The sequence below is a fragment of the Giraffa tippelskirchi genome, chromosome 9 (assembly GCF_054371585.1).
Source record: "Giraffa tippelskirchi isolate mGirTip1 chromosome 9, T2T-mGirTip1v1.2.pri, whole genome shotgun sequence".
Lineage (NCBI taxonomy): Eukaryota > Metazoa > Chordata > Mammalia > Artiodactyla > Giraffidae > Giraffa > Giraffa tippelskirchi.
The window spans coordinates 70,445,131-70,466,380 of NC_137283.1; the positions used below are offsets into that span (position 1 = coordinate 70,445,131).

General features: G+C 49.2%; 1 pseudogene; it reads right to left on the reverse strand.

Moving 5' to 3' along the window:
* Positions 1 to 305: 305 nt before the first annotated feature.
* LOC145521874 (ubiquitin carboxyl-terminal hydrolase 17-like protein 6) lies at positions 306 to 1,742 on the reverse strand (annotated as a pseudogene).
* Positions 1,743 to 21,250: the final 19,508 nt, after the last annotated feature.

Sequence of the window (21,250 nt, forward strand, 5' to 3'; positions counted from 1 at the left end):
ACAACCTACCTACCACCGCAGCCCCAGAGATGACCGTGCCTTCCTCTTCTTCCTCTTGGTCACTCTGGCCCTCCCGCTGGCACAAGGGCCATTGCCGACATTCATCCACCCCGGAGGCGGGGCGTCTGTGCTGGGACGTTCGAACCGGTCATGCTCCTGTTTGGGCAGCTTTCCGTTTCTCCCTCCTCCGTGGTTGGACTGGTGAACCACGACTGCACCGGCAGGCAGGGCAGACTGGACCTTGCGGAGGTCGAAGGCAGGCTTCGCTCAGTTGTGTTCTTGGAGACGTCTCCACTGCTCTAAGCTTATTTCTTCGACCCTGTGTCCCCCGGGGACCCCTCTGACCCAGGAGCTCTGCCGCTGGCATCTCCTGCAGGCTCCCCAGGGTCTGTGGGGTCAGCCCCGAGGGGGATCGCTGGCCCTCCCCCAGCACTCCCTCCCAACGCACCCTCCCAGGCATAGAAGAGGACGTAGGCACTCTGGCTCAGGGCAGCAGTCTCATCACAGACGGTCACCTTGGCATCGTCCATCTTATACCACTGGCCATTGCCTGCTCGGACGTAACAAAAGTAGTGTCCTTGCTCACAACTCCATCCGGAGTGCACCAGCACGGCATAGAGCACGTAGCCCAGTGGCCCTGCCTTCTGCTCAGAAGTGTAGGGCTGCATGTCGAGGCACTGGGGATAGTGCACTTCCTGAGCCCTTTTGGCCCCGCTCCCCTGTGTGAACCACTTTAGCACCAGCACCAGGACCTGGGAGGTGCTGTACAAAGTCAACCTCTTGGTGGCAGGAGCCTTCCGGAGACAAATGCCACAGTCATAGGCATTTTCAGCGTCCAGCTTCTCGGGCTTCACCAACTCTCTCAGAGCTTACTCCACACTCTGAGCCGCCGTGATATCCAGGCTGATGTCCAGATAAGGCTCGAACGTGTCCAAAACACCGAGGCAGTGGAGACACTGGATCTGAGACCTCCAAGTCCTCCCGAAGATCTGACGGATGAGGGCGGTGTTCTCGGAGGGATGGCCCGATAGCTGGGATGCGCTCAAGCACACTTGCTGCATGGCATTCAGAGTGAACATCAAAAACTCGTGGGCATCTTCCTGCTGGTGTCTGTGGAAGGCCGCCAGCAGGTCCTTGTGGGGCCGGATCACCTCTCCCAGGTGAAGGAGGGCTCGGGTCACGTGAGCTTGCATGGCACAGAGGGTGCAGGAGGTGCGGGCTGGACAGATGGTGGCGTGCTGCTGGGACACCATCCAGCTGGCCACGGGTGGCGTGTGGCTCAGACACTGCAGCACTGCATTCACGTAGCAGGTGTTCCCCAGATTCTGAAGACCAGCCCCCACCCCCATGGCCCCCTCCAACTCAGAGAGATTTTCTGGCCAGGCGCCAGCCCTGCTGACCCAGGAGCCAAGTCACCCAACTGGGGGCTCCCAACCACTAGCGACGGCCCGACAGGTACAGAGGGTCCCTGAAGGGCATTCGCACCAGCGGTTCTTGGACGACAACCTGGCCCTCCAGCTAAGGCGTTGAAGGGAGACAGACTCGCACCTCCCCCATATGCAGAAGCAGCCCCCGGGTCTCTGCAAAAAATGCCCACAAGGGTTTCTATCTCCTACCTGCAGCTGCACGATGACGCCTCCTTCTCTCAGATGGTCCATCTCCAAAAAAGGGCCTGGGCCCCGTCCCATCGGTCCTTTGATGGCTTTCCCATAGCCCCACTCCCGCACGTGCAAGCTCCTCATTGGCTGAGGCATCCAAGGGCGTGCTCACTCCCACTCCCGACATCCAACCACTGACACTTTTCTCGGGGAATTCCCCTTGATGAAGCCCCACACGCACTTTCGATCTGGCCCTGGACTAAAGGGATCTGGATGCAAATGATTCGGGGGCATTTTGCCTTTCAGCCTTACCCACTAGAGATTCACTGCAGGGCTTCCAAGTTTAGTACACAAATGCGGGCTGGGGAGGAATTCCATGGGCTCACCACTCAGATCCTAACACACTTGTGGAAACATACGTCTGCCCACCTACCCTCTCACTTTAACAGGTCTCCCCACCCCAGACCCCTGCCTGAGGACAACCCCTCCCCAGACAAAAATAAACCCTTGCCTCAACTTTGCTCTCGAGTGAGGTCCACTCCAATTTCTATAGTTTCTCACTAGCCACTCTTCTAGCGTTCAGGGTCCTAGCACCAAAAGATGCCGAGAGTGTGGCACATATGCTTTTTTCCCTTCAGGGCCGTTGGTCATGGCCCAAAGCGAGCTCATTTAGAAAGGCATAGGCTTGCTGCAACTTTGGATTCATTTCATCAGCTCATTTTCTCTCTCCGTTGCCTGTTTTTTGTTGTTGTTGTTTTTTTGTTTTTTACCTTTTCCTTCTTCCAATTTTTTTTTTTTTTGGTTTTTCGCTCTTTTTTTTTTTCGAGTTTCTGTTCATTTTATTATTTTTGCTGTTTTCATTCTCTTTTTCTATTTTAAATACACTAATTGACTTATAGAGTCATCTTTCCACTTCAGGGGCTCAAACTACACTATAACTCAAGGTAAAAACAGATTTCCCTCCTGGACGAGGATGACTGTTGGTTTCCTTCTTGGTGTGTAACATGTGTGTTTGTTTTTCTCCCGTCCTTTACATTATGCCTGCCTTCCAGGACTATGCGGGTTCCACAGTCCAGGGGTTTACCATAGCTTAAGTGTTAATTCCATTGATCCTCACTAGGAGGTAACAGCCCTGACCCCGCTTTCTTCCTTAGCCTATTGCACCCCTCTCACCTCCCGCTCCCCCATCCCATCCCAGGACCCTACCACTTTGTGCTTTATGATCCAAGTACTCACAACCTTGTTGTCCTTTTTCCTCTTTCCCATGGCACAAAGAAGTGAAGTCAGCCAGTATTTTTCTCTCTTTTGTGCGGATTTCCCCCAGCATAAGGGGACCTTCCCATTCCCTCTGCTACGCTGCTCCAATCACCATTTTTCTCCCTTTTATTCTTCTTCTTCTTCTTCAGAGCGTGTGAATGAGGCAAGCAGTAAGTCCGTTGGAGGTGATGGGGTGGAGGAAATTGGGTGATGATGATGAGCCCTGGCTTGTTTTCTAACCATTTTATCCGGCCCATGAGTGGAGGTAGGTTCGAGAATTTCCTCTCCTAATGAGGGGAACCCACGTGTAGGGAGAGGAGGGGTGGGGTGTGGAGACAGGGCCCAGTGCACGGGTTCAGGGTAAGTCTCTGGAAGACTGGGTGGAGGGAGGCTGCACAGTAAAGCCCAGGGCCACGGCCCTGTCCAGGAGCTACTGTTAGTTCAGGTCCTGCTCTGAGGGGCTCAAGTTCAGACCTGACCAACAGGTGGACTGGAGGTGCTCTGCAACGAGGGCTCTGTATTTGGTTCCTGGGTGCTGAGCTCTGCGAGTACCTGCCCATGTGAGCCCATTGCTCTTGAAGGAGCCTGCCCACCAGAACCCTGTGCTCCCGGGAGGCGAGTGTAAACGAACACCCTCTCTGTGCTGCTGGCACAGAGTAGCTTAGCGACTCCCTCATGGGCAGCGCCAGGATGAGATGAGAACCAGGACACGTAGTGGGGCCCTTGAACCCACCCTGGGCCCATCCAGAGAGAAAAGGTCAGTAGGTGGGTGCTGGCCACTGTGCTGTGTGGGAGGCCCCACAGGAACCTGTTGCTTCTTGCACCTGACACCATAGAGGCCTCCCCAGGACAGAGTAGACAGACTGCCCTGGGTGGTGGGAGCTCCTGAAGACCCTGAAGGGGCTGTTAGATGGAAGGGTCAGGCCTGAGGGGAGGGAGCACCCAGACAGAGCCAGGGGGCTCGGGGCCTGAGGGGTCCTTTGTGGTCTGAGCTGGGAGTGGACAGGAAGGTGGTGACTGTGACCCAGGAAAGCAGCCCTGGAGACATGAGACTGAATCTGCCTCAAGGGAAAAGCCTTCCGGATGATCCCAGAGACAGGATGTGAGACAGGAGCCCCGGTAAAAGACAGTGAGTGAGTCCCCCTAAGAGGAGGCTCTGTGAGCTGCACCTGGAGGGGGTGAAGGGGCAGACGTGAACCTGCTGTGAGTGGACACTCGCCCTGGGATGGGGTGAAGGAGGCAGACGTGAACCTGCTGTGTGCGGGCCATCACCCTGGGCGGGGGGCACACGCCTTGCTCCATGGCCACACGTCTGTTCTTCCAGGTGGGTCACTTGGCTGCTCGGAGCCTCAGCCTCTCAGCCTGCTTGTGGGCTGATGGTAGCATGGACTGACCAGTCATTTGCTCAGAACAGGGCAAAGAGGGGTCTCGTGGAAATTCCATAGAACACCATCAGAACGGGACTCACAGCCCCTGTTCCCTGCAGGTCTGTCTGCAGGACTCAGAGAGCAGACTTGTAGCAGAGCCTGGACGGGCTCGGTTTGGTGGTTGGTGGAGTGACCGCTCCCATCCCCAGGCCCTGCCAGCATTGTCCCTTCAGGCTCCAGGCCGGGGAGCCCGTGGGGTGTGGGTCCAGCTGTGCCCACCAGGGAGGCCTGGAGGACTTGACCACTACTGTGGCCGTCACCTGTGCAGAAGCTTCTGAGCCAGGATCCAGTGGGAGCTCTTGCCCTGCACGTGAGTTTCAAGTCCACAGCACACATGAGCTTTCTAGCGGCTCAGTTTGTTTTCTGCATGCAAAGTCCTAACACCCAGTACACCCACCACCCGTGAAAAGACACGTCTAATCTGGCTCCAGTTGCTGCTTCTGGGCCCCTCCTGACTGCACACCCAGCAGCCTGTGTCACCGAGTCAGACCATCAGGTGGCGTTGGGGTGTGGGGACGAGAGCAGAGTCCAGGCTCAGGGGGGCTATGCTGTCCATGGCCAGTGCTGCAGCTATAGGTGCGCCCTCCACCCACCCCCAGGCAGAGACCACCATCCCCTTACAGACTGTTACTAGTTTATTCCTATGGACTCTGCTCAGGCCCTGGCCTGGCCGGGGCTCTCTGCCTCAACAAGGAAGGTTTACTTCTTCCATTTGGGTTCAAGTAGGTGATTATGAAACCAAAGCTGAGACCAACACAGCACAGGATTTGTTCAGAGGCCAAAGAATGGAGAGGTGGGAACAGAGCTCACAGCTCAACGTCTTGCTCTCCTGGAGAGAGTGGTTTGATTTTAAAAGTAAAGACAAAGGGAGGAAGAGTGAAGCTAATCCTGGGGAGGCAGGTCCGTTTAAGAGAAGGGCAGGGCTTTCCGAGTTAGTAGGGTGCCACCTCCTTTTTACCTTTTTTTTTTTTTTGGTTCTTCATGTTCTGTCATGGCCAACGATTGGTGTATCACTTAATGTAATGATCAAGTTAGCAGAGAGCAGTGACCTAAAGTGAGATCTTAATTCTCTGCCCAGGAATTGAGCCTGGGAATCCTGGATGCAAACCAGGAATCCTAACCACCAGACCAGCAAGGGCTAAAGGCTAGAAGCTATGTTTCCCCAGATCTTTGCCCCCAGTGAAAAATGTTTTTACCATGGAGGCAGAAACTGTAAATGCAGATGTAAAATTTATTATTAGAGACATAGCATAACAACAAGTGGGAGAGCACATAGAGAAATGGTTTGTTAAGATAGAAGCAAAGCAGAGAAAGGGTGTGGGTATCCCTCCCCAGTGAGGAGGAGCACAGCAGAGGTGGTCAAGTCATTTATACACTGCAGTTCTTCCAGGTCTTTGCTTTCCTTCAGGCCGGTTACCTGGTTTCTTTTCCCACACCTGACCTACCCTGGGACCCTCCTCTGCGTGCACACTCACCTCACAGGCAGGATGGATCTCGAAGTGAAAGCTTCTGGGAGGAGCAAGACTCATTAGGGCCTGGCATTATCTCTTGAGTTCTGACCCAAGAAGCCTTTCTGTGCATGTGTAGTGTCTCCCTTGTCCCAAAAGTATGAGGAGGGGGGCAGAGATCCCTTAATCTTTTACTCATACAGGCTTTTGCCCTCTCTTCGTCCTTGCCATGACTATTACCATAAAGTGTTTACAAGAGACAAACACTGGCTATTTACCCTCTGTTGTGACTTCCATTTCAGAGGGCAAACAGAAGGCTGACTGTAAATACCTAGACTGAAGCCCACCTCTCTCTTCTCTCAGAAATGCTAACAGTTATAAGTATCCAGCCTGAAGTTCACTTCTTCATGTCCCATGAAATGCAAACAAGAGGCCAGTTATAAAGGTCTAATCTGGGCCCCATCTATCCCCTACATCAATAACAGACTAAAATCAACACACAATGAGACTCAGGATCTGTTGGAAGTCAGATTCGTTGTCATTGGGGTCCCAGCTGGTTCCATCTGGTTTTGTTTGTAGCTTCCTCTCTTCTCTCTAGACCTTTTACCTTAAAGACTTATGTTACATCCTGCTAAAGGTGTGAACAATGTTAAAGGGTTGAGAACAAGGACACCCCTATTAAAGGAGGTTTCAGATGCTGCTACAGTACCCCCGGATCCTTTCCTGAGAATACTGCCGGGGGTGGGGGGGTGGTGCATTCAGGCTGCAGAGCAGACAGCTTGCTCTGGATGCTCATGTGGGAAAGAGGGGCACAGCAACAGGGGCTCCACCTGCAAACCCCAGAACCACTCACAGATTGGCTCCAGAACCACTCCAGGAGTGACAAGAAGGGGTGTCTCACCGACTAGACCTGGAGGGAGGGGCAGGGTCTGCAGGGCTTCTGGAGTGACAAGAAGGGGTGTCCCCCTACTAGACTTGGAGGAAGGGGTGGGGTCTGCAGGGCTCCTGGAGTGACAGGGAAAATAGGTGTCCCCCTACCAGACCTGGAGGAAGGGGCGGGTCTGCAGGGCTCCTGGAGTGACAGGAGAAGGGGTGTCCCACCTTCTATACCTGGAGGAAGGGGTGGGGTCTGCAGGGCTTCTGGAGTGACAGGGAAAAGGGGTGTCCCACCTTCTAGACCTGGAGGAAAGGGCGGCATCTTCAGAGCTCCTGGAGTAACAAGGAGAAGGGGTGTCCCACCTACTAGTTGTGGAGGAAGGGGTGGGGTCTGCAGGGCTCCTGGAGTGACAAGGAGAAGGGGTGTCCCACCTACTAGTTGTGGAAGAAGGGGTGGGGCCTGCAGGGCTCCTGGAGTGACAAGGATAAGGGGTGTCCCCCTACTAGACCTGGAGGAAAGGGCAGCATCTTCAGAGCTCCTGGAGAAACAAGGAGAAGGGGTGTCCCACCTACTAGTTGTGGAGGAAGGAGTGGGGACTGCAGGGCTCCTGGAGTGACAAGGAGAAGTGGTGTCCACCTACTAGACATGGAGGCAGGGGCAGGGTGTGCAGGGCCGCCTCACCTTGGACCTGCTGGGAGGCTCCAGGCTTAGCACAAGTTGGATGCTCACTGCAGATGCAACTCAGGGTGCAGTGTGGCTGCCCGGGTGGGGGGTCCCAGAGCTGGTCACTCACCACCTTCCTGAGCCTCCTCCCTAGAGGGTGTCTAGGTTGTCTCTTCCCCCAGTGATGAAGGGCGGAACCCTGGCAGTCACCCCCCACCCCATCCCCTCAGGGAAGCTCACTAGAGACTTGGCACCCGGCTGGAGGCTGGTCACATGGTGGTGTCTGCCCTCACCCTCCAAAATGCCAGTGCCAAGAAGGGGAGCCAGGGCTCACCATGAACCTCACAGTTGGTGCAGACAGCATAGGTGCAGGGGGCTGCCCCTAATGGGAGGGAGGCTTAAGATCAGGACAAGGCTTACATGAGCTTCCTGGGGCAGCCGTGACAAACGACCACACACGGAGGCTCTGAACAACAGAAGCCTGCCCTCTCTCAGTCCTAGAGACCAGACGTCTCAGGTCAGGTGTCCCAGCACTGCACTCCCACCAGAGGCTCCAGCCCAGGGTCCTTCCTGCCTCTTCCAGTTTTGGGGGGTCCAGGCATCCCCGGAGCCCACACTGTTTCAATGTGTCCAAAGTGGTTTGTGACGTTTTATGCTGGAGATTTCTCGCTGGACGATGCTCCACATTCGGGTAGACCTGTTGAAGTTGACAGTGATCAAATAGAGACATTAACTGAGAGCAATCAACGTTATGCCACGCAGACGATAGATGACATACTCGAAATACCAAACTCAAGTGCTGAAAATCATTGCATTAACTTGGTTAATCACTTTGATGTTTGGGCCTGCAGACCTCCTCCCTCAGGCCTCAGCTTCCAGAGTGTACCTTTCACAGGAGAGATTGATTTCCTGCTTCCAAGGAGACAGACAGGAGATGGAACCCTTAACCTTACCCTTGAATTGTGCCCTTTAACATGATACTGGGGATGGGAGGAGGACTGGCCAGTCTCCAGGACCTGCAATGTTTTTTTTTTCTTTATACTTTTCACTAGCTTTGCCTGTTTACTAGGATGTGGGTTGAAGTTGTTCTTTGTGTGCTCACAATTTACTCACTTCAGAAGCCACATGGAGCCATCAGAGAAACTGTGAATTTCAGAGGCTAGAGCTAATCAGAAACCCAAAGTTCATTATTCATAATAGTTTATGTTTTTCCTGGAGTAAATAGTTACTAGAACCACAAAGTAAATAATAAAAGTTAATACCTCTACAATATAACATTTAACATGGATTCATCTGAGCTTTATTTATTTACACACCAAGCTGAGCATTTGAACTTTCCCTTGGTCTGGACAGCAAAATCTTTCAGTGAGCTCCCCCAGGTTGGGTAAGAAATAGGAGCATTTTTTTCTGCATTTATCACACACTAGGCTGGGTATTAGGAATTCACAGATATTGTGACTTTTAATTATCTGAGTTATACGTGTTACCGAACCAGGTTTGTGTTTCCGAACCAGGTTTGTGTTTCCCATAGTGCATGTGTACTCTGGCATGTTGAACTCTGTGTGATGCCATGGACTGTAGTCCAACAGGCTACTCTGTCAATGGCGTTTTCCAGGCAAGAATACTGGAGTGGGTTGCCGTTTCCTTCTCCAGGGTACCTTCCTGACACAGGGAAGATGAGTTAGGACATGTCCTGTGGATCAAGGGTAACGGGGAACACCAAACCTTTGGGTGTTTGGTGTTTCTCCTGGCCCAGTTCACTTCAGTTCAGTTGCTGTCGTGTCTGACTTTTTGTGACCCTATGGACTGCAGCAGGCCAGGCCTCCCTGTCTATCACCGACTCCGGGAGTTTATTCAAACTCATGTCCATCGAGTCAGTGATGCCATCCAACCATCTCATCCTCTGTCTTCCCCTTATCCTTGTGCTTTCAATATTTCCCAGCATCAGGCTCTTTTCCAAAAAGTCAGTTCTTCGCATCAGGTGGCCAAAGTATTTCACTTAATTGACAATCCACACACAGGATTTTCCATGAGGCTCTGCTTGTCCAAGGAACCAGAGTTGAGCATGAAGTACTGCTGCCACTTTGTGGCTATATCCAGTCAGTTCAGTTCAGTTCAGTCGCTCAGTCGAGTCCGACACTCTGCGACCCCATGAATTGCAGCACGGCAGGTCTCCCTGTCCATCACCAACTCCCGGAGTTTACTCAAACCCACGCCCATCAAGTCAGTGATGCCATCCAACGATCTCATCCTCTGTCGTCCCCTTCTCCTCCTGCCCCCAATCCTTCCCAGCATTAGGGCCTTTTCCAATGAGTCAACCCTTCACATGAGGTGGCCAAAGTCTTGGAGTTTCAGCTTCAACATCAGTCCTTCCAATGAACACCAAGGACTGATCTCTTTAGGATGGATTGATTGGATCTCTTTGCAGTCCAAGGGACTCTCAAGAGTCTTCTCCAACACCACAGTTCAAAAGCATCAATTCTGCAGCGCTCAGCTTTCTTCACCGTCCAACTCTCACATCCATACATGACCACTGGAAAAACCATAGCCTTGACTAGACGGACCTTTGTTGGCAAAGTAATGTCTCTGCTTTTAAATATGCTATCTAGGTTGGCCATAACATTCCTTATAAGGAGTAAGCGTCTTTTAATTTCAGAGCTGAAATCACCATCAGCAGTGATTTTGGAGCCCAGAAAAATAAAGTCTGACACTGTTTCCACTGTTTCCCCATCTATTTCCCATGAAGTGATGGGACTGGATGCCATGATCTTAGTTTTCTGAACGTTGAGCTTTAAGCCAACTTTTTCACTCTCCTCTTTCACTTTCATCAAGAGGCTCTTTAGTTCTTCTTCACTTTCTGTTATAAGGGTGGTGTCATCTGTATATGTGAGGTTATTGATATTTCTCCCAGGAATCTTGATTCCAGCTTGTGTTTCTTCCAGCCCAGCGTTTCTCATGATGTACTCTGCATATAAGTTAAATAAGCAGGGTGACAATACACAGCCTTGACGTACTCCTTTTCCTATTTGGAACCAGTCTGTTGTTTCATGTCCAGTTCTGACTGTTGCTTCCTGACCTGCATACAGGTTTCTCAAGAGACAGGTCAGATGGTCTGGGATTCCCATCTCTTTCAGAATTTTCCACAGTTTATTGTGATCCACACTGTCAAAGGCTTTGGCATAGTCAATAAAGCAGAAATAGATGTTTTTCTGGAACTCTCCTGCTTTTTCGATGATCCAGCGGATATTGGCAATTTGATCTCTGGTTCCTCTGCCTTTTATAAAACCAGCTTGAACATCTGGAAGTTCACGGTTCACGTACTGCTGAAGCCTGACTTGGAGAATTTTGAGCATTACTTTACTAGCATGTGAGATGAGTGCAATTGTGCGGTACTTTGAGCATTCTTTGGCATTGCCTTTCTTTGGGATTGGGATGAAAACTGACCTTTTCTAGTCCTGTGGTCACTGCTGAGTTTTCCAAATTTGCTGGCATATTGAGTGCAGAACTTTCACAGCATCATCTTTTAGGATTTGAAATAGCTCAACTGGAATTCCATCACCTCCACTATCTCTGTTCGTAGTGATGCCTCCTAAGGCTCACTTGACTTCACATTCCAGGATGTCTGGCTCTAGGTGAGTGATCACACCATCGTGATTATCTGGATCGTGAAGATCTTTTTTGTACAGTTCTTCTGTGTATTCTTGCCACCTCTTCTTAATATCTTCTGCTTCTGTTAGGTCCATATCATTTCTGTCCTTTATCGAGCCCATCTTTGCATGAAATGTTCCCTTGGTATCTCTAATTTTCTTGAAGAGATCTCTAGTCTTTCCCAATCTGTTGTTTTCCTCTATTTCTTTGCATTGATCGCTGAGGAAGTCTTTCTTATCTCTCCTTGGTATTCTTTGGAACTCTGCATTCAGATGGGAATATCTTTCCCTTTCTCTTTTGCTTTTCGCTTCTCTTCTCTTCCTAGCTATCTGTAAGCCCTCCTCAGACAGCCATTTTGCTTTTTTGCATTTCTTCTCCATGGAGATAGTCTTGATTCCTGACTGCTGTACAATGTCACGAACCTCTGTCCATAGTTCATAAGGTACTCTATCTATCAGATCTAGTCCCTTAAATCTATTTGTCACTTCCACTGTATAATCATAATGGATTTGATTTAGGTCATACCTGAATGGTCTAGTGATTTTCCCTACTTTCTTCAAGTTAAGTTTGAATTTGGCAATAAGGAGTTCATGATCAGAGCCACAGTCTGCTCCCGGTCTTGTTTTTGCTGACTGTATAGAGCTTCTCCATCTTTGGCTGCAAAGAATATAATCAATCTAATTTCCATGTTGACCATCTGGTGATGTCCATGTGTAGAGCCTTCTCTTGTGTTGTTGGAAGAGGGTGTTTGCTATGACCAGTTCCTTGTCTTGGCAAAAATCTATTAGCCTTTGCCCTGCTTCATTCTGTACTCCAAGGCCAAATTTGCCTGTTATGCCAGGTGTTTCCTGACTTCCTACTTTTGCATTCCAGTCCCCTATAATGAAAAGGACATCTTTTTTGGGTGTTAGTTCTAAATGGTCTTGTAGGTCTTCATAGAACTGTTCAAGTTCAGCTTCTTCAGCGTTACTGGTCGGGGCATAGACTTGGATTACCATGATATTGAATGGTTTTCCTTGGAAACGAACAGAGATCATTCTGTCATTTTTGAGATTGCATCCAAGTACTGCATTTTGTACTGTTTTATTAACCATGATGGCTACTCCATTTCTTGTAAGGGATTCCTGCTAGGTCATCAGAGTTAAATTCACCCATTCCAATCCATCTTAGTTCGCTGATTCCTAGAATGTCAACGTTCACTTTTGTCATCTCCTGTTTGACCACTTCCAATTTGCCTTGATTCATGGACCTAACATTCCAGGTTCCTATGCAATATTGCTTTTAACAGCATCGGGCTTTGCTTCTACCACCAGTCACATCCACAGCTGGGTATAGTTTTTGCTTTGGCTCCATCCCATCATTCTTTCTGGAGTTATTTCTCCACTGATCTCCAGTAGCATATTGGGCACCTTCCGACCTGGGGAGTTCATCATTCAGTGTCCTGTATTTTTGCCTTTTCATGGGGTTCTCAAGGCAAGAATACTGAAGTGCTTTGCCATGCCCTTCTCCAGTGGACCACATTCTGTCAGACCTCTCCACCATGACCCCTCCGTCTTGGGTGGTCCCACACGGCATGGCTTAGTTTCATTGAGATAGACAAGGCTGTGATCCGTGTGATCTGATTAGCTAGTGTTCTGTAGTTATAGTTTCAGTGTGTCTGCCCTCTGATGCCCTCTCACAACACCTACCATCTTACTTGGGTTTCGCTTACCTTGGACATAGGGTATCTATTCACGGCTTCTCCAGCAAAGTGCAGCCCGTTTCTCCTTACCTTGGACAAGGGGTATCTACCCATGATGGCCCCTCCTGACCTTGGATGTAGAGCAAATCCTCTCGGCCCTCCTGTTCCCACGCAGCCGCCGCTCCTTGAACCTGGGTAACTGCTCATGGCTGCCAGCCCTGGCCTCGAGTGTGGAATAGCTCCTGTCGGCCGCCGCCCCAGGCCTATGGCCCCAACAACAACCCCAACTCTAACCATAACCCTACAGGTAACTCAACCCTAACCCCAACACTAACCCTAAACCTAACCATAGCCCTAACCCTAACTCAACCCTAACCCTAAGCCTAACCCCAGCCCCCAAACTAACCCTAACCCTAACCCTACAACAAATGCTAACCCTAAGGCCAACCCTAACCCCAACCCCAACCCTAACCTTAACTCAGCCTTAACCCTAACTCCAACAATAACCCTAACCCTATCTCAACCCTAACACCAACCCTAACCCTAACACTAACCCTTAAACGTAACCTAACCCTAACCCTAACCCTGACCACAACCTCTTCCCCAAACCTAACACTAACCCTGACCCTAACTCAATTCAAATCTCAAACCCAAACCCAACCCTGAACCTAACCCTAACCCCAACCCTAACTCAAACGTAATCCTAAACGTAACCCTAACCCTAAACCCAAAACTAACCCTAAATTTAACACTAAACCTAACCTCTAGCCTTAACCCTAATACTAACTCTAACAATAACCTTAATCCTAACCACAACACTAACCCTAACCCCCACCCTAACCTAAAACTAACACTAAATCTAACACTAACCCTAACCCCTAACCCTAACCCAACACTAACCATAACCGTAACCCTAACCCAACACTAACCATAACCATAACCCTAACCCAACCCTAACCCTCACCCAACACTAAACCTAACTCTTATCCTATCCCCAAACATAACCCTAACCCTAACCCCAAACCCATCCCCAAACCCAATCCTAAAACTGAATCTAACACTAACACTAACCCTAACACCTACCCCTAACCATAACCATAACCCCAACACTAACCCTAACCCTAACCCAACCTTATACTTAACCGTAACGCTAACCCTAAAACTAACCCTAACCATAACCCAACCCTAACCCTAACGCTAACCCTAAAAATAACCCTAATCCTAACCCTGACCCTAACCATAACCATAACCCGATATCCTAACCCTAAGCCTAACCCTAACCCTAACCCAAACCCTAACCCTACCCCTAACCCTAACACGACACCCTAAGCCTAACCCTAACCTGATCCTAACCCGACAGCGGACACCCTAACCCTAACCCTAACCCTAAACTAACAAGATATCGTAACCCTGAACCTAACCCTACACTAATCCTAACCCTAATCCAAGAGCAGACACCCTAGCAATAACTCTAACCAACACCCAAACCCTAACCCTAACCGTATCCATATCCCTAACACTAAACCTAACCCTAAACCGAACCCGACACCCTAAACCTGACGCTAACACGACACCCTAACTTTAACACGACACCCTAACTGTCACACGACACCGTAACCCTAAAACAACACCCTAAACCTGACCCTAAACATAACCACAACCAGACATGAGACACCCTAAACCTAACCCTAACACTAACCCTAAACCTAACGCTAACCCTATCCCCAAACCTAACCCTAAACCTAACCCTATCCCTAAAACTAACCCTAACCAAACCCTAACACTAACCCTAACTCCAACCGGCACCCAAACCCTAACCCTAACCCTATCCCTATACCTAACCCTAACCCTAAAACTAACCCTAACCCTAAACCTAAACCTAACCATAACCCTAACCCGAACCCTAACCTGAACCCTATTCCTATCTGTAACCCTAAAAATAACCCTATCCCTAACCCTAAACCTATGCTAACCCTAACCCTAAACCTAACCCTAATCGGACACAAGACACCCTAACCCTAACAAGACACCCAAACCAAACCCTAATCCTAACCCTAACCCTAAACCTAGCCTTATCCCTAACACGAAACCCTAACCCTAATCCTAACCCAACACCAGACACCCCAACCCTAACACGACACCGAAAAACAAACCGTAACCCTAAACCGACACCAGACACACTAACCCTAAACGTAACCCTAACCCTAACCCTAACCCTATCCCTAACCCTAACACTAATGGTAACTCTAACCCTAACACGATACCATAACCCTAACCCCAACCCTAACACGACACAAGACACCCCAACCCTAACACGACACCCAAAACCTAACCCTAACCCTAACCCTAACCCTAACCCTAACCCTAACCTAACCCTAACCCTAACCTGACACTCTGACCCTAACCCTAACCCAACACCAGCCACCCTAACCCTAACACAAACCCTAACCCTAACCCTAACCCAAGCCGTAACCCTATCCCTAACCCTTACCCTAACCCTAACACTAACACTAAACAGACACGCTAACCCTAAACCTGACCGTAAACCAACACCCTAATCTGACATCCTAACCCTATCCTGACACCCTAACCCGGTACCCTAAACCTAACACTAACCCTAACCGTAACCCTAACCCGACACACTAAACCTAACCATAACCGGACACCATAACCCTAACCGTAACCCTAACCCCAACACGACACAAGACACCCTAAACTTAACACGACACCCAAACCTAAACCTAACCCTAACCCTAAACATAACCCTATCCCTAACCAAAACCCTAACCCTAACCCTAACCCTAACATTAACCCTAAACCTAACCCTATCCCTAACCCTTACCCTAACCCTAAACCTAACCCTAACCTTCTCCCTCACCCTAACACGATACCGAAACCCTAACCCTAACACGATACCCTAACCCTAACCCTAACCCGACACCGGACACCCCAACCCTAACAAGACACCCAAACACTAACCGTAACCCTAACACAACACCAGACACCCTTACCCTAACCATACCTTACAACCAAACCCTTACCCGACACCCTTACCTGACACCCTAACCCTAACCCGACACTCTAACCTGACACGCTAACCCAACACCCTAATCCGACATCCTAACTAACCCAAGCCGTAACCCTAACCCTAACCCTAAACCTAAACCCAATGCTAACACTAACCCTAAAACTACCCGGGCACCCTAACCCTAAGCCTGACCCTAACCCGACACCCTAATCTGACAACCTAACTCTAACCCGACACCCTAAACCTAACCCTAACCCGACACCATAACCGTAACATGACACCCTAAACCGACACGCTTATTCAACACCCTAACCAGACACCCTAACCCTAAAAAGACACCCTAAACATAACACTAACCGGACACCCTAACCCCAACCCTAACCCTAACCCTAACCCTAAACCTAACCCTAACCCTAACCATAACCATAAACCTAAACCTAAATCTATCCCTAACAGTAACCCTAACCCTAATCCTAACTATAATGCTAACCCGACACCCTAACCCAAACCCTAATCCTAACCCTAACCCTAACCTTAACCCTTACCCGACACCCTAACCCTAACCCGACACCCAAAAACTAACCCTAACTCTAACGCTAATCTGCACCCTAACCCTAACTCTAACCCTAACTCTAAACCTAAATCTATCCCTAACCCTAACCCTAACACTAACCTTAACACTAACCAGACACCCTAACCCTAACCCTGACCCTATCCAGACAGTCTAATCTGACACCCTAAACCTAATCCTAACTCTAACCCGACACCCTAAACCTAACCCTAACCCGACACCATAACCGTAACATGACACCCTAAACCGACACGCTTATTCAACACCCTAACCAGACACCCTAACCCTAAAAAGACACCCTAAACATAACACTAACCGGACACCCTAACCCCAACCCTAACCCTAACCCTAATCCTAAACCTAACCCTAACCCTAACCATAACCATAAACCTAAACCTAAATCTATCCCTAACAGTAACCCTAACCCTAATCCTAACTATAATGCTAACCCGACACCCTAACCCAAACCCTAATCCTAAACCTAACCCTAACCTTAACCCTTACCCAACACCCTAACCCTAACCCGACACCCAAAAACTAACCCTAACTCTAACGCTAATCTGCACCCTAACCCTAACTCTAACCTTAACTCTAAACCTAAATCTATCCCTAACCCTAACCCTAACACTAACCTTAACACTAACCAGACACCCTAACTCTAACCCTGACCCTATCCAGACAGTCTAATCTGACACCCTAAACCTAATCCTAACTCTAACCCGACACCCTAACCCTAAAATGACACCCTAACCCTAACCCTAACTGACACCCAAACCCTAACCCCAACCTTATCCCTAACCCTAACCCTAACCGTAACCCTAACCCTAAACCGAATCCAACACCCTAACCCTAACCCTAACCCGACACGCTAATTCAACACCCTAACCCGACACTCTAACACGAACCCGACACCCTAACCCTAATACAACACCGTAACCCTAAAACAACACCCTAAAAGTAACCCTAACCCTAACCCCAACCGGACATGAGACACCCTAAACATAACATGACACCCAAACCCTAACCCTAAATCTAACGCTATCCCTAAGACTAACCCTAACCCTAACACGACACCCAAACCCTAACCCTTTCTCTAACGCTAACCCTATCCCTGAACCTAATCCTATCCCTAAATCTAACCCTAACCTAACCCTAACTCTAACTGACACCCAAACCCTAACACTGTTCCTATCCCTATCCCTAACCCTAACCTTAACCATATCCCTATACCTAAATCTAACCCTAACCATAACCCTATCCCTAACCCTAACCCTAACCCTATCCCTAACCCTAACCCGAACGGTGACCTTAACCCTAACACGACACCATAACCCTAACCCCAACCCTAACCCGACACAAGACACCCCAACCCTAACATGACACCCAAACCGTAACCCTAACCCGAAACCTAACCCCCCCAACCCTAACCCTAACCCTATCCCTAACCCAAACCTAATGGTAACCCTAACCATAACACGACACCATAACCCTAACCTCAACTCTAACCCAACATAAGACACCCGAACCCTAACACGACACCCAAACCCTAAGCCTAAACCTAACGCTCAACCTAACCCTATCCCTAACCCTAAACCTAACCCTAACCCTAACACGACACCCTAACCCTAACCCTAAAGCTAACCCGAAACAATACACCCTAACCCTAAACCGAACCCTACACACAAACCATAACCATAACCCTAATGCTAAACCTATCCCTAAAACTAACCCTAAACCTAACCCTAACCCTAACCCTATCCCGACCACCTAACCCGACAGCCTAACCCTAGCCCAAGCCCTAAACCACCACCCTAAACCTAACCAGAATCCTAACCCTAACCGAAACATAACCCTAACCCTAACCCTAACGCTATCCCTATCTGTAACCCTAACCCGACACCAGACACCCCAACCCTAACACGACACCCAAAACCTAACCAAAACCCTTACCTGACACCAGACACCCTAACCCAAACCCAAACCCGACACACAAACCCTAAACATAAACCTAACCATAACCATAAACCTAACCCTAACCGTAACGTTAACCATAACCCTAACCTTAACCCTATCCCTAATGATAACCCTAACCCTTACCGTAATCCTAAACCGACCCCAAACAACCGAACCCTAATGCTAACCCAACACAAAAACCATAAACATAACCCTAACCCTAACCCTAACCCTATACCTAACACTAAAACTAACCCTAACCCTAACCCTTACCCAACACCCTAACCCTAACCCGACACGCTATCCCGACACCCTAACCCAACACCCTAACTCTAACCCAAGATCTAAACCGCCACCTTACCCTAACCCGAACCCTAACCCTAACCCTAAACCTAACACTAACCCTAACCCTATCCCTATCAGTAATCCTAACCCTAACCCTAACGCGACACCCTATCATTAACCTGACAACCTAACATTAACTCGAACTGTAACCCTAAAATAACACCCGAAACCTAACCCTAAGCATAACCCTAACCCTAACCCTAACTCTAACCCAATCCCTAACCCTAAACCGAACCGTAACCCTAACCCTAAACATACACGACACCAAAACCCTAACCCTAACCCTATCCTGACCCTAACCATAACCACAACCGGACATGAGACACCCTAAACCTAACTCTAACCCTAACCCTAACCCTAACCCTAACCATATCCCTAACCCTAACCCTTACCCTAACCCTAACATGACACCATAACCCTAACCCTAACCCTAACCCGACACAAGACACACCAACCCTAACACGACACCCAAACCCTAACCATAACCCTAACCCGACACCAGACACCCTACCCCTAACCCTAACCCTAACACTAACCCTAACCCTAACACGACACCCTAATCTGACACACTAACCCCAACACGACACCCTATCCCGACACCCTAAACCTAAGACTAGCCCGACACCCTAACTGTAACCCGACACCCTAAACCGACACCCTAACAATAACCCGATATCCTAACCCTAACATGACTCCCTAACCCTAACCCTAACCCTAACTCCAACCCGACACGAGACACACTAACCCTAACACGACACCCAAACACTAACCCTAACCCTAAACCGACACACAAACCCTAAGCCTAAGCCTAACCCTAACCCTAAACCTAACCCTATCCCTAACCCTAACCTTAAACCTAACCCTAAACCTATCGCTAACCCTAACACGTCACCCTAACCCTAATGCTAACACGACACCCTAACCCTAATCCTAACCCGACACCCTAAACGAAGCCCTAATCCGCAACACTAACCCGAACCCTAACCCTAAACCTAACCCTAACCGTAACACGACACACTACCCCTAATCCTAACCAGACACCCTAAGCCTAACCCTAACCCTAACACTAACCTGACACTAGACACCGTAACCGTAACCCTAACCCTAACCCTAACCCTAACACTATCCCGACACCAGACAACCTAACCCTAACCCTAACCCGGCACACAAACCCTAAACATAACCCTAACCCTAACCCTAATGCTAAAGCTATTCATAACCCTAACCCTAACGCTAACCCTAACCCTATCCCTAAGCCTAACGGTAACCCTAACCCTAACACGACATCATAACCCTAACCACAACCACAACCCGACACAAGACACCACAACCCTAACACGACACCCAAAACCTAACACTAAACGCAACCCAAAACCTAACCCTAAGCCTAACCGTAACTCTAACCCTAACACTAACTGTAACCCTAACCTGACACCAGACACACTAAACCTAACCCTAACCCTATCCCTAACACTTATCCTAACCCTAACCCTAACACGACACCAGACAACCTAACCCTAACTCTAACCCGACACACAAACACTAAACATAACCCTAACCCTAACACTAACCCTAACCCTATCCCTAACCCTAAACCTAACCCTAACCCTAACCATACCCGACACCCTAACCCTAACCCAACAATGTAACCCGACACCCTAATCCTAACAAAAGCCCTAACCCACCACTCTAACCCTAACCCAAAACCTAACCGTAAACCTAACCCTAACCCTAACCCTACAGTAACCCTATCCATAAGCCTAAAACGACACACTACCCTTAATGCTAACCCGACAACCTAACCCTAACCCTAACCAAACACCCAAACCATAACCCTAAACCTAACCCTAAACCTAACCCTATCCCTAACCCTAACCCTAACCCTAAAGCTAAACCTAATCTTAAACCTATCCCTAACACTAACACGACACCTGAATCCTAACCCTAACACGACACTCTAACCTTAACCCGACACAAGACACCCCAACCCTAACACGACACCCAAACCCTAACCGTAACCCTAACCTGAAACCAGAAACCCTACCCCTAACCCTAACCCTAAAACGACACCCTAACCCTAAAATGACACCCTAAACCTAACCCTAACAGGACACAAGACACCCTAACACTAAAACGACACCCAAACCTAACCCTAACACTAACAGTAACCCTAACCTTATCCCTAACTCTAACACTGACCGTAACCCTATCCCTAACCCTAACACGACACACTACCCCTAACCCTAACCTGACACACTAACACGAATCCTAACCCTAACCCAACACCCAAACCCTAACCCTGACCCTAACCCTAACCCTAAACCTAACATTAACCCTAACACTAACAGGACACCCTAACCCTAAACCTGACCCTAACTCGACACCCTAATCTGACACCCTAACCCTAACCGGACACTCTAACCTGACACCATACACCTAACCGTAACCTGACAAGCTAATTCAACACCCCAACCCTAACATGACACCCTAACCCTAAAACGACACCCTAAACCTAACACTAACGGGACACCCTAACCCTAACCCTAATCCCAACCCAACACAAGACAACCTAACCCTAACACAACACCCAAACCCTAACCCTAAACCTAACCCTTACCAGACATCCTAAGCCTAACCCAACACGCTAACCCGACACCCTAACTCGACACCTGAAACCTAACCCAAGCCATAAGCTTAACCCTAACCCTGACCCTAAACCTAACCCTAACCCTAACCCAAAACGAGACACCCTAA